Source organism: Corythoichthys intestinalis, chromosome 2, assembly GCF_030265065.1.
Source record: "Corythoichthys intestinalis isolate RoL2023-P3 chromosome 2, ASM3026506v1, whole genome shotgun sequence".
Classification (NCBI taxonomy): Eukaryota; Metazoa; Chordata; class Actinopteri; order Syngnathiformes; family Syngnathidae; genus Corythoichthys; species Corythoichthys intestinalis.
The window spans coordinates 20,844,172-20,859,400 of NC_080396.1; the positions used below are offsets into that span (position 1 = coordinate 20,844,172).

Below are 15,229 nucleotides of genomic sequence, written 5' to 3' on the forward strand. Positions count from 1 at the left end.
TCTGTGTTCCTTCTTCTCCAATGAAAGGTCTCGTTTATGTTGAATTTTATACAGTGCCTTGCAAAAGTATTCGGCCCCCTTGAATCTTGCAACCTTTCGTCACATTTCAGGCTTCAAACATAAAGATATGAAATTTATTTTTTTTGTCAAGAATCAACAACAAGTGGGACACAATCGTGAAGTGGAACAACTTTTATTGGATAATTTAAACTTTTTTAACAAATAAAAAACTGAAAAGTGGGGCGTGCAATATTATTCGGCCCCTTTACTTTCAGTGCAGCAAACTCACTCCAGAAGTTCAGTGAGGATCTCCGAATGATCCAATGTTGTCCTAAATGACCGATGATGATAAATAGAATCCACCTGTGTGTAATCAAGTCTCCGTATAAATGCACCTGCTCTGTGATAGTCTCAGGGTTCTGTTTAAAGTGCAGAGAGCATTATCAAAACCAAGGAACACACCAGGCAGGTCCGAGATACTGTTGTGGAGAAGTTTAAAGCCGGATTTGGATACAAAAAGATTTCCCAAGCTTTAAACATCTCAAGGAGCACTGTGCAAGCCATCATATTGAAATGGAAGGAGCATCAGTCCACTGCAAATCTACCAAGACCCGGCCGTCCTTCCAAACTTTCTTCTCAAACAAGGAGAAAACTGATCAGAGATGCAGCCAAGAGGCCCATGATCGCTCTGGATGAACTGCAGAGATCTACAGCTGAGGTGGGAGAGTCTGTCCATAGGACAACAATCAGTCGTACACTGCACAAATCTGGCCTTTATGGAAGAGTGGCAAGAAGAAAGCCATTTCTCAAAGATATCCATAAAAAGTCTCGTTTAAAGTTTGCCACAAGCCACCTGGGAGACACACCAAACATGTGGAAGAAGGTGCTCTGGTCAGATGAAACCAAAATTGAACTTTTTGGCCACAATGCAAAACGATATGTTTGGCGTAAAAGCAACACAGCTCATTACCCTGAACACACCATCCCCACTGTCAAACATGGTGGTGGCAGCATCATGGTTTGGGCCTACTTTTTTTTCAGCAGGGACAGGGAAGATGGTTAAAATTGACGGGAAGATGGATGCAGCCAAATACAGGAACATTCTGGAAGAAAACCTGTTGGTATCTGCACAAGACCTGAGACTGGGACGGAGATTTATCTTCCAACAGGACAATGATCCAAAACATAACATAAAGCCAAATCTACAATGGAATGGTTGAAAAATAAACGTATCCAGGTGTTAGAATGGCCAAGAATCCAATCGAGAATCTGTGGAAAGAGCTGAAGACTGCTGTTCACAAACACTCTCCATCCAACCTCACTGAGCTCGAGCTGTTTTGCATGGAAGAATGGGCAAGAATGTCAGTCTCTCCATGTGCAAAACTGATAGAAACATACCCCAAGCGACTTGCAGCTGTAATTGGAGCAAAAGGTGGCGCTACAAAGTATTCACGCAAGGGGGCCGAATAATATTGCACGCCCCACTTTTCAGTTTTTTATTTGTTAAAAAAGTTTAAATTATCCAATAAATTTTGTTCCACTTCACGATTATGTCCCACTTGTTGTTGATTCTTGACAAAAAATGAAAATTTTATATCTTTATGTTTGAAGCCTGAAATGTGGCGAAAGGTTGCAAGGTTCAAGGGGGCCGAATACTTTTGCAAGGCACTGTATGTATGACTGAAGCTTCATTTCAGTGAATTAAGAGTGACAATATATTGCTACATCGTTATACTATGTATCTCAATAGGTTATCGATATATTCCCGTAATGAATCATTTTAAATAGGTTTCACTCTATAACAGTGGTTCTTTACCTTACTAAAGGTACCGAACCCTACAAGTTTTATAAGTGCATTTATAGAGCTCTTTGGAATTTTCATAATAAAGCCTTTTTTTAAACAAATTCAAAACCTAGCGGGCACTTCCGCCTTCGTTGAAGGCGGAAGTGCCCGCTGAAACATGTCAGGTAAATAAAACTACCTACTATTGCCTGGGATAAAAGAAAGGGTTTGACGAATATATAAGTGTAGGCAAAATGAACTCTATACAACTAATTAAATTCCTGTTCGAATTTCTTCGATTTCAAACGTACTACAAATAATGTTGCCTTTTGCTGTTGATTTTCATGTTGGAAAATGAAATGAAACTCATTTCACATTGTTCCTATTTTTGTTTTTTCTAGGGCTGTCAAACGATTAAAATTTTTAACCTAGTTAATCACAGCTTAAAAATTAATCGTAATTAATCGCAATTCAAAACATCGATAAAATATGCCATATTTTTCTGTATATTATTATTGGAATGGAAAGATAAGACACAAGTACATAAGTACTGTATTTGTTTATTATAACAATAAATCAAGATGGCATTAACATTAACATTCTGTTAAAGCGATCCATTGATAGAAAGACTTGTAGTTCTTAAAAGATAAATGTTAGTACAAGTTATCGAAATTTTATATTAAAACCCCTCTTAATGTTTTTGTTTTAATAAAATTTGTAAAATTTTCAATCAAAAAATAAACTAGTAGCTCACCATTGTTGATGTCAATAATTACACAATGCTCATTGTGCTTAAACTCATAAATTCAGTCACACCAAAGCGCCAGCAGAGGGAGACAAAAAACACAAGTAACAAGTGGGCATGAATTTGTGCTGTCATTTTAATCTGTTTGAGCGGGGCATGTGCGTTAATTGAGTCAAATATCTTATTAATTAATCAAAAAAATTAATTACTGCCCGTTAACGTGATAATTTTGACAGCCCGAGTTTTTTCATGTCTACATTCTCATTTTATTGTTGCATCCTTTCATCGCATCCTATTTTCATGGCGTAAAATGACGCAAAAGTTTTTTGTTTTTTTTAATTATTGAAGGAATCTGACCTTTTACCCAGATTGCCGGAATCACGCCAGCCGAACCGCTGGAACCGTGCTAGGGCAATTCCAACGACCCGGGCCGGCGGATACCCGACAACCCGGCCAAAAGGCCAAACTCCCTGCGCGTTCACCTTAGTCTTAACCCCTTGTACTGACTCCATTTTAAAAGCTAGTAAAAGGCTTCGAAACACAAGTTGACAATTTATTCAATTTATTCAGCAAACAAACAGCACAGAGAGACCCGGGCGAGGAGGCAACTGGATTCAGGGTCACCATATCACAAGTCAGCAAAAGATTCCCGAGAAAAATGACAACGATTACTTAAACATTCAGTCTTTTAAAGGCTTTGATGAGGACGGCTGTGGTCCGGTGGTCGGGAAGAAGCGTGTGTTTGGGCGTTGTTTAGGATTATTGTCTGTTGGACAGGAGAATTCGGGCGTTACTGTTGTCAGGGCAACGAGAGTTAAGGATTTTGCCATCCTCAGCGCCACGTGAGTGCTGAGTATTCACTTCCTGGTCGCGGGTGCAGATGTTCCTTGTGGCAAGACAAGATGTCCCATCATTTGTTCTGGACTGTCCAGAAGAGTTGGTTGCGGGATTTGGTGGTGCAGACGTGGGCTTGTAGATGTCTTACCTATCACCTGCTTCTCAGCGTCAATCTTGTTCAGTCAGCTGCATTCAGCTGGTCATAAGGCGTCCTGTATCTGTTGTGCCCTTATCTGCCCGTTGTCTTGGCGCTGCAAATTCTAATCATTTCAAGTCCAACTGCTAATAATAGGAAATATATTCTGCTTTTTTTTTTTAACTATTATATAAATGCTATTTTATATTGGGTTTGTTAGATTAATACAAACAGTGAAACAGTAAATATGAGAAAATATATTAATCCCTTCATTATCTACGCAGTTCACAATTTCTGTAGGTCTGTTATACTTCTTCATACCAAGTGGCAGTCAACCTTCCACTGAGCAAACAGATTTCTCCCCCCATTAGATAGAGGGCTAGCATTTGAAAGAAATGGAATAAAGCCTGTAAATTGAGGGCAAACCTGGTCCAAAATGCAACTTTGCTTAGATTTAGTCAGAGTACAAAATAGGGCTCTGCATTTTTTAACCTTCACCGAACCTCTGAGTCTTGCTTACCAAACTCCTAGGGTTCGATCGAACCCCAGTTTAGAACCACTGCTCTATAATAAAGGAATCAAGTGGTTGCTACTGGAAAATTTCCATGACAAAGTGTCTGTGTTAACTCATACATGTCCATCGACAGTGATAGATAAGCTGGCATGGAGTGATCATGTTTCACTGCTCGATCGTTCGATCACTGCCAGCACCCAGTCAAATTGGATTGGACGTCCATCACTGTTAATGGCAGCAAATGACATAAGAAAGACACTTATTTGTTTACAGGATAAACTTTACTGGCGGCTATTAAATTGGTATGACTTTTTGGTACCTCTCAACTGACAAAAAAGGGACCCATTCATATTCTCATGTTTGAATTATTATGTAATGAATGGAACACTATTTGGCAACCCTCAAAGGGATGACATGATATGATTAAAGCTGGGCCAATTAACTATTTAACTCAAAATTAACCCACTGATAGTTAATTATTTCAATTAATATTTAACGGATATTTAGCTACCAATAAAGACATTAAGCCTTTTGTCTGCTTCTTCTGAGTCTGAACAGATTCAATTGTGTAGAGTGTACCATAACACACAGCAGATGTGAATGGCCACAGCCAGATTTTGGGGGGATTTTATGGGTGAAACATGGTAATATAACAAGTGTGGCGATGCAGAATTCGCAGACATCAAGGAATGGTCGAGATGTTCTTTTCATATATTTACCCTTTTATACTTGTTTTTCTTTTCAATTTTTCTTTGTTTGGATTGAATGTCATCTAAAATATTGGGGGAAATGCGACGGTAATGAAAAAAATACAAGTAAGTGATAGTTATGAGGTAGATATCCGTAACTTATTTACAGACGCCATTTTTTTAAATAGTGACGTAATTTGTTTAAAAGTTTAAAATATGCAAGTGAATTATATTTTAAAGTCGTTTTTTTTCTTTTTAACAAATTTTTAGACATTAATTAATGATTCTAAGCTAAAAATGACAGACATTTTGAATAATAAATATAATTTCTTACCCTCTTTTTATGGCTGGGTTGAAACAAAAGCGGTCTGTAAACGGGGGTCTCCAGGTTAAAACAGACAAATTAAAAATAGTTTGTTGGCTTAATGCGTTATGGATCTGCTATGGCAGCATATAGACATATTGTTCTATCAAACACACGCTTTTTCAGCCTTGTCTGTGTTTTCCGCCCTATTTATTCTTAATTTAAAAAAATAAAAAATACCCTGAACCTTTCAGGCAAAATGGATTGGATGACTATCACAGTCAACGGCAATGAAACACAATCATTCTCTGCCAGCTCTCCTAATTTCTTAGGGACATTTCACAATAATATAACTGTTAATAATAAGATCCTTTCAGAATTGCGTGCGAAACATCCGAATTGACTATAAAAAGCTGAGCCACTTGTTGAAGACCTTTCATTGTTGTCTTCATTTGTCCTTATCTGGGATGTCTTTTAGTAAAACAAATATTTACAATCGGGAGCTGCAACGCTTGAGGAAAAAGGGGGCGTTCAGGCGAATCCACCCTGTTCACAAGCCATCCCGTAATCCTCCTTTCATTTGGCCGACAAATGCCATGAATCTTGTCCGGCGACCCGATGGGAGGCTGATCGGGCAACAAAAGGGCCGGCGAACAAAGAGTGAACAGGCAAAGTGGACTTGAGGGGTGTCACCGGCTTTGGGGATCCCATTAACAGCCTTGCAGCACAATGGCAATGAGAGAAAATCACACAACAATATAGCAAAGTGAATGAAAAGTTCACTCTTTATTAATTGAACCCTGGATAATTCTTCCATCCAAGAGCTCAAATCGTACATCTTCCCATATTTGTCCTCCTACAGGACATTGTTTTACATCTTTTGTAATATTCGCTCTTCGCTGCCAGTAAAACACCATGTTGGCTTTTAATAGCGAACACTTCAAAGAGGTGACTTGGCTTGAACGTGAGCTTCAAATACAGCAGGGGAGGAATCCACTTTCATCCAATGAAATTACCTTTAGTGAGCCCGCTAGACAACATTCGGGGACTTTTCTGTTCCGTCTCGTCTACTCTTTTGCCATCGCTGCGGGATAGGAGATGGAGAATAGACTTTCTGGCAAAAAAAAAATGATTTCAGTCTTTTCACCACTAAATTTATTTCCCATTTCTACATCATGTCATGAATTGCTAATGTAAAATATAGTAGCTTTGTTGTTTTACATACTTTATTTATTTTAGTGCCATTGATGCTGACAGAAGTCCAATTCACTTTGGTTAGGTTCATACCGCAGGTCTTAATGTACAATTCAGATTTTTTGCCATATGTGTTTTTTGGCATGCCCGTTCAGACTGACTTTGTCCATTGAGTCAGTGATGCGCTGAGCAAACTGACCCTCATGCGCAGGAGAATCAAAACGAATGCTGGCTCAACGTCATTCTAGAGCAGGGGTCCCCAACCGCCGGGCCGCGGATCGCTACCGGTCCGTGGCGCATTTGCTACCGGGCCGCACAGACATAATAATTTTTCAACGACTGCATTCTGGCCAAATTAACTTTGGCGTGTGCCCTAGAAAACCCAGCAGAGGCCGACTTGGCCTTTCCTCCGTGACTCATGTGATAGTTTGTGTCAGTTCAAGTCAAGCTACATTTATTTAATTACTTTTATTCATGAAGTTTGACACTTTTTACACATTTTTTAATTCACTTCTCCTACACTCCACACATAACGACAGAAAGAATGGCCCGAATGTGTACATTGTTTTAAAGAAGAAGAAAAAACGTTTTAAAACTGCAATTTGAGTGTAAAGCAGGAATTGTGTCTATAGTTTAGAAGGACTGAATCAGGGGCATGGAGTATGGATTGTGGTCATTGTGTCTGAAGTTAATACAGTTGTGGTCAAAAGTTTACATACACTTGTGAAGAACATAATGTCATGGCTCTCTTGAGTTTCCAGTTATTTCTACAACTCTGATTTTTCTCCGATAGTGTGATTGGAAAAGATACTTCTTTGTCACAAAAAACATTCATGAAGTTTGGTTCTTTTATGACTTTATTATGGGTTAACAGAAAAAGTGACCAAATCTGCTGGGTCAAAAATATACATACAGCAACAAGAATTAGCAATTTCTTGTGAGTGATTATTGACTTGAACAATCATTGACGTGAACAAGTCAGGAAAGTCACTTGGAGCTATTTCAAAGCAGCTGCAGGTCCCAAGAGCAACAGTGCAAACAATTGTTTGTAAGTATAAAGTGCATGGCACTGTTTTGTCACTGCCACGATCAGGAAGAAAACGCAAGCTATCACCTGCTGCTGAGAGAAAATTGGTCAGGAGGGTGAAGATTCAACCGAGAATCACCAAAAAGCAGATCTGCCAAGAATTAGAAGCTGCTGGAACACAGGTGTCAGTGTCCACAGTCAAGCGTGTTTTGCATCTCCATGGACTGAGAGGCTGCCATGCAAGAAGGAAGCCCTTGCTCCAAAAGCGGCACCTTAAGGCTCGACTGAAGTTTGCTGCTGATCACATGGACAAAGATAAGACCTTCTGGAGGAAAGTTCTGTGGTCAGACGAAACAAAAATCGAGCTGTTTGGCCACAATGCCCAGCAATATGTTTGGAGGAGAAAAGGTGAGGCCTTTAACCCGAAGTACACCATGCCTACCGTCAAGCACGGTGGTGGTAGTATTATGCTGTGGGGCTGTTTTGCTGCCAATGGAACTGGTGCTTTACAGAGAGTAAATGGGATAATGAAGAAGGAGGATTACCTTAAAATTCTTCAAGATAACCTAACGTCATCAGCCCGAAAATTGGGTCTTGGGCGCAGTTGGGTGTTCCAACAGAACAATGACCCCAAACATACATCAAAAGTGGTAATGGAATGGCTAAATCAGGCTAGAATTAAGGTTTTTGAATGACCTTCCCAAAGTCCTGACTTAAACCCCATTGAGAACTTGTGGACAATGCTGAAGAAACAAGTCCATGTCAGAAAGCCATCAAATTTAACTGAACTGCACCAATTCTGTCAAGAGGAGTGGTCAAAGATTCAACCAGAAGCTTGCCAGAAGCTTGTGGATGGCTACCAAAAGCACCTAATTGAAGCGAAAATGGCCAAGGGACATGTTACCAAATATTAGCGCTGCTGTATGTATATTTTTGACAGCAGATTTGATCACTTTTTTCTGTTCACCCATAATAAAGTCATAAAAGAACCAAACTTCATGAATGTTTTTTTGTGACAAAGAAGTATCTGTTCCAATCACTCTATCAGAGAAAAATCAGAGTTGTAGAAATAACTGGAAACTCAAGAGAGCCATGACATTATGTTCTTCACAAGTGTATGTAAACTTTTGACCACAACTGTATATGTCTAGTGGTTGCATTTCCATATGAACGGCTGTTGTCTGTCCAACAACGACTTGCCAATTCAAAAGCACTTGGGTCATTTTTACCACCTCTGGGTTTTCCGGGGAAGAGGCCATATTCCTTTCTTTAGTTCGTTGCTGTTGAATCGGGTTGCGGGTCTTACCAAATGCGCTACTGCCCTCCAGTGGCCAGTTTTATTGCTTTAAAATTGATTTTCAGCTTTGTGCATTGAGCTCAGTTGAATCAGAACCCAGAGATGTCGCTTATGAAAAAAAAAAAAACTAAAAGACGTATAAACACGTCTTTGGGACAATGAAATAATTAAAAATAGAACGTATTTATACATTTTTGGGAGCAGACGAGTTAACTTACGTTTGCCATGTTAGCTGCACAAAACAACTGCACGCAGCTCTCTTACTTAACGACTTCGCCGTGTCGTTAAGCATTAATTTGCACAATTTTCGAGTTGCACATGTATGTTTGTGATGTAAATAGTTTTTTTAGCACCGTTGGATAACATTGAGAGTCCAACTGAATATAAAAGAGGGCTTTTTTTCACCGCCACAAAAGCTTTGGGCGCAAAATTTTATAAGGGTGAAAATTTTAACAGAACACCGGTCCGTGAAAAAAGACCCAAATCACACTGGTCCGTGGTGCAAAAAGGGTGGGGACCCCTGTTCTAGAGAGATTATATTTTGATTTCCAAAAAGAGGACACAAATAACAGGCATAAATAATCCCCGTTTAGTCTTATATTCAAAGTTTGTATGGATTGATAGCATGCATGATAGCATGACGCACACACATACGGACAGTTTGCCTGACTCTCCGCCGTGTAAGCAATCTTGAAATATTGCTCAGAGAGAATACCGAGCAATCTCAGGTTTATACCCCCTCCCCTACATTTAAAAAATTTTTTTATGACAGTTGTCAAGCCCGCCTCTCCCCTATAAAACGCGTTCAAGCTAGGCGCTGACGCTAATGCATATGGTAAATGGTAAGGGTGTAACGGTAGACAAAAATCTTGTTTCGGTACGTACCTCGGTTTTGAGGTCACGGTTCGGTTCATTTTCGGTACAGTAAGAAAACAAAATGCAAAATATAAATGTGCTAGTTGCTTATTACAGACCTTTCAACAATAGGAACATTAGCCTATAAAAAGCTAGAATTCTGCTCAAAAAGTAGCGGGTATTTAAAAATAATCCAACAACAATTTGCCTTTCAGACCCCGCGTATTGGTCAGCCTTCTTTCTGAAAGAAAGAAGAAAAAAGAAGTCCTGTGCTATAGAGAAAAACAATCCCAATGACAAAGATTTTAACACGTATTTTACAAATGAAATGCCTCAATGAATATTTTTTTTTTCTTATGAAGGGTTTCAAAAGCTTTATTGGTGGATTTTCTCAAGTTAAAGCGCCACACAAAAATTAATAAATTTAATTGTGTAAGCAAGATCTGTGTATTATTCTTATTATTTAATTAAAGTTGTTTTAGCTCATTTCAATTTATCTTATTTAAATGGGCTATTATTTATTTTATTATGTGTTTATATTTTACAAATGTGATGTAGTATTCATTTATATTGTATATTTTATGTTGTATAACTTTAGTACCTATGTGAATATTAGTTCCTACTTGTTTTGTTGTGGTAGGAGGGTTTTGTATTGAACACATGTCACATGGCCGTGTTGGTTATTATTATTGCAGAGAAGACAGCAGTAAATCAACAAAGACAAGTCAACTGTACCCCGATCTACCACTCAAGAGATCTGATGGACTCAAAAAGTGGGTTACGATTGCATATTAGTTTGAAAATCGACCGGATCAACCGTATTTTTACTAAGCTTGAGAACGATAAACCGATACAACCGGATATCCGGTTTTACAGGTGAGAGATACAGATGTATCGATAGTAAAGTTACCATTCGACAACATTAAGCCATTAAATATTCAATGAACCGATAGTAGAAATAGAATTCGGCTATCGCGAGCACAAGAATCGGCTTCTAATGCCTAGTTCAATGCATTGCTTAATATGATAATAATTTAGCTTTTACTTCACATGCTGCGCTTGTGTCATTCACCACACAGCGCACTTAGATCGAGACCGCACGCATGATGTCATATGGACAAGCACTACTCACAGTCGTGTTGAGCCGCTTCTGGGACGCCTCTAACACGTGGCCGCACTGCGATTGGTGTGCATTGGCTGTTTGACTTTAACGCCCGCGTTTCACTGCGTTCTCGCGGCGGCCACCTTGTCACGCCGTTGACGTTTCTGGGTTATACTGTCCTACCGTGTTGGTCCTCATTATAGTAGAGAAGACGGAGTAAATATAACCTACGCAAAGAAACTGTAACCCAATCGACTCACAGCCTCGAAAAGTAAGGGTTACATTACGCCAGAAACTCGCCCGGTACGCCTCCGTTCCGAACCGAGCACCACGTACCGAAACGGTTTAATACAAATACACATACCGTAACACCCTTAGTAAATGGTGTTATACTTGCACTTCCACCTTTCAAGGTGCTCAAAGCGCTTTACACTACATCACCATCTACCTACTGGTGACGCAGCAATGTGGGGTTCAGTATCTTGTTCAAGGATACTTAGGTGAGTTCATCAGGGCAGAGAATCGAACCCACAACCTCTGGGTTGGGGGACAACTACTCTACCACTGCGCCCGTGGCGCCCTGCCTCTCTCGCTCTTTTGCTGACGTAATTGCTGCATGAATTCCGATTTGGGGGACTTGACAGTTCAGACCGCAGCCACATTCTGGGAAAATGTGGCTCAGATTGGATTTTAACCACAAACGAAAGTGACCTAGATCGGATTTGAAATGGTCCACTTATGTGTGACTTTTCCCATTCAAACTGTCAAGTTAATGCGTCACTCGAGTCGGAAAAACACGAAAAAATTGGATTCATGCATCAAGTCCTGCGGTATGAACCTAGCCTTTAACTAATAGACGCTCTTAGGGATCCTTCGCTGCCAGCCCTCTCATTTAAAGTGGGTTGGAAATCTGGAAATTTACCGAAATTTTCGGACTATTCCTCCTCTTTCATTTTGAATCCTGCGGTTTATTTGTTGATTTATTTGGATTAATAGGTAACACTTTATTTGACAGGGCCCTCCTAAGACTGTCATAAGACCATCATAATTACGACATGACACTATCATGGGTGTTAGTGAATGCTTATTACAGATGTAATTAAGTGTCATATAGCAAATTATGTCATTAACTCCATTTATGTCCAGCTTGGATCTTTTACATACATTTAAAAGTGAGATAATTTGCCTGATTATTTTTTGTTTTGCTTGTAGATTTTAAAAAAATGTATGACATATAAAATTCCGTCCAATTGTGGAACGACGGATGTATTGCACTGCACATATGAAGGACAGGTGTGGACGGGACAAACATTTTGTCCATCTCAACTTTTCTTTTTTGTGTGCGCTTCAGCTATCGGGGAGGGGGTGCGGACTTGATTCAAGAAAAGGAAACAATGTGAAGCAAATACTCGAGGCACGCAGGCTGACAGTTTATAAAGTGGCAAGCATTGTGGCCCGAAGGCAGATGCATGAATACCTCTGAAAAGACTCCCTCACATTGACACGATTGAAGTAGACAACAGCAAAACGCTGAAAGGAAAGCTTAGACCGTGTGCTGCCAAGCTGATCAGCATTTCTAATGCTCCCACTTGGAATTAATGTACATCTGCAGTGGGAGGGCTTGCTGTGTCCACTCGCTACTCTTTGTATTGTTTGCCTGGTAGTACAAGTACACAACGTGCAATAACTATTTTAATCAACATGCAATGAGTCCTTTAGGAAACTGTATGTGTTATAAAATCATGTTAATAATAGCAGCAACAACAATCATAATAACAATAGTAGGAATTCATCTTTTTGACTGCCACTCACGGCAAAAGATGTCCAATTTTTTTGGGGACTGGGAGGTCTAGCAGCGATTGAATACCCAATGCTAGCCCTCCCGGTCAAAATAGATTGGATGTCTATTGCCTTTAAATGGTGTTACAGTGAATTACCCCCCCCAAAAAAAATTAACTATCAGAGGACATACTCTGAATATGGCAAGCAAGAGGTGCCAAACTCAAGTCAAGGGGCCAGACCAGACCAGACCTACCACGTCATTTTGTGTGGCCTGCAAAAGTAAAACATGTGCATCGACTATGTTTCTTATTGAATTCGTTTTTTAAATTTAATGTTAAATGTAATTACCGTAATTCCCCAAATATAACGCACACTCCCCCCCCCCCCCCCCCCCCAAAATGCACTTGTAAAATCATGGGTGCACGTTATATACAGGTACAGGCATGGAGACTCATCATGATTCATGGTCCAATGCCAGCATGGACCAGCACAATATTACATGATCCGAACGACAGTGATATAATAATCAACTTTCATGTTGGAAATAATTGTTTTCATGATGATATTTTTCACATCTAATAAAATTAAAATGCTTTTGTTGTACTTTTCATATATATTTTTTTACCTTGTTATCGCAACATGCTGGCTTATTGACACGGCCATGTTGTCTTGAAGAGACCGTATATGGCGATTCATATAAATTGTTACCAATTTCCAGTTTTGCTAAGTTGTGGTGCTTTCAACTCTGGACCGTGGTCGGGACTGGGCCGGCGATTTACGTGCTTGTTCGTCGTCGGTTCGTCCGGTGCTTCCTTCAGGAAGGTGGTGAGGTGTGTAAAAACACTTAGGGTTGTTGGATGGCTTGGCTGGATACTTTAATTAACTCATTCACTCCCAGCCATTTTCAACGGACCAAGCCCTTTGTTCCCAGCCGTTTTACTGGATTTTGACTGATTTTGCAAGGCCCACCGAAAATTCTGTTCTATTGCTATATAAACATGGAACCCACCAAAAGAAAGATTAGACTCTTCTTTCAGCAGAAAAAAAGTAAGTTCATATCTTTTGGGGGATGGTGTGGCTCAGTGGTGGAGCAGTTGTCCCCCAACCCAGAGGTTGTGGGTTCGATTCTCCACGCTGATGAACTCGCCTAAGTATCCTTGAGCAAGATACTGAACCCCACATTGCTCCTGGTGCTGTGTCACCAGTAGGTAGATGGCAATGTAATGTAAAGCACTTTGAGTACCTTGAGAGGTAGAAAACCGCTATACAAGTATAGCACCATTTCCCATTTCCCCATTCTTTAGAAGTCAGCATTAGAAAATAGCTTAGTTTGAGCATTTTTCCTTCATTTCTGATGAAAAACCGGAGAAATTGAGCTTTTTGTGAACCCATACATTTCAAACATAACTTTGACTTTAACACAGCTATTTTTTGCTTTAGTTACATCCCAGACATCTGAATAATGTTTTCCTTTGACAAAAAAATAGAAACAACAAGACAAATAGAGCTTTTGATAGCAAAGTAACAATTTATTTAGACATAACTAACTGAAAGATGACCTTGTGTTGGCCGCGACAGCGGGTTAAACTTTTCCCTCATCGCCGCCTGTTTCAAAAAGATTTTTTTTGAGTCTCTGCGGGCTCTGCTCGCGAGCAGCACGGTCGTCCGGCGCCTGGAATCCCGGGCGTTTTACCGGTTGTTCTGCTCGGTTGTCCGCCGCCTGTCATCCATTCGGTCGTCTTCCGCCCTCTCCCCGGCTTGCGGCTTGGCCGTTGGTTGCCGTTGAATAGGGTTGAGGGTCTTACCAAATGCGTTACTGCCCTCCAGTGGCCAATTTTATTGCTTTGAAATGGGTTTTGAGCTTTGTGCATTCTAGCTGAGATACATGGGAACCTATAGATGCCGATTGTGAAAAAAAAAAAAAAAAAACGCAAAAGACATATAAATACGTTTTTGGGACACTGAAGCAATTAAAAATAGAAAATGAGTTAACAAAAAAATTGAACCATTAACACCGTGCTCTCCGCACAACTCTCTGCAACACCTGCTCTCTCTCGCCCCCTTCGCTCGCCCGCTTCTTCCACGCTAAATTGGCAATGCCGGTCATATTCAAACGAGACAGCGGCCCCTTGGGGATGCCGGTAACAAAATGTTGACTGCTTACTTTCTGAAAATTATTATACTGTGAGCAATTTTACCACAGAAAACGGTGCTAAAATTAGGGTGCGCTTTATAAACGAGTAAAAGAATTTTCCCAAGATTTTACAGGTAAATTTCGGGTGCGCGTTATACACGGGTGATATATTTGGGGAATTACGGTTAAAAAAAATTCCCTTTTCAAAAAAAATGTTTTTTAAAATAATTAAATATATACATTATGCATTCAAACAAATATTTTCAAATGAGAGAAATGAAAAAATATTTTAATGTTGTTTAATTTTTTTTGTGCTTTATGATGAAAAAACTCCAAAACAGAAAAAAAATATATTAAGTTTTTTATTTGAATCCTTTTTGTTTCCAATTGAAAATAAATAAATAACATTAAAAAGAAAACTTAGTAAAATAAAAAAGATAACATTAATAAATAAATAAAGAATTTTCAGTTTTTGATTTTTATATAAAAAAGAGGAAAAAAAGAAACAAAATAGAGATGATGAACTGCCCCATTTAAATGGAAAAATTAATAATTGAATATATATGCTACTAAGACAAAAAGAAGATTTGGACAAGTACGAGGTCAACAATCTCTCTCACCTTTTAATGTTAATTGCCGTCCATTGTTGTTTTAAAAATTACTTCTGCTATCTACCTCAAGACATGCTCTGTGAATACTATACACATACCTGGGTGGCAGTGAAGGAGTTAAAAGTAAAAAACATTTACACGGAAACTTTCGACGTTTATTGCAGGGGTATCCAACTCCAATCCTCGAGAGCCCCTATCCGGCTTGTTTTCCATGTATCC

General features: G+C 39.5%; 1 protein-coding gene across 2 annotated transcripts in view; it reads left to right on the top strand.

Annotated features, from left to right (window-relative positions):
* The window catches only part of LOC130930711 (paired box protein Pax-7-like), a 92,269-nt gene that overhangs the window by 18,822 nt on the left and 58,218 nt on the right, over positions 1–15,229 (top strand). The gene's annotated exons all lie outside the window — the stretch shown is intronic.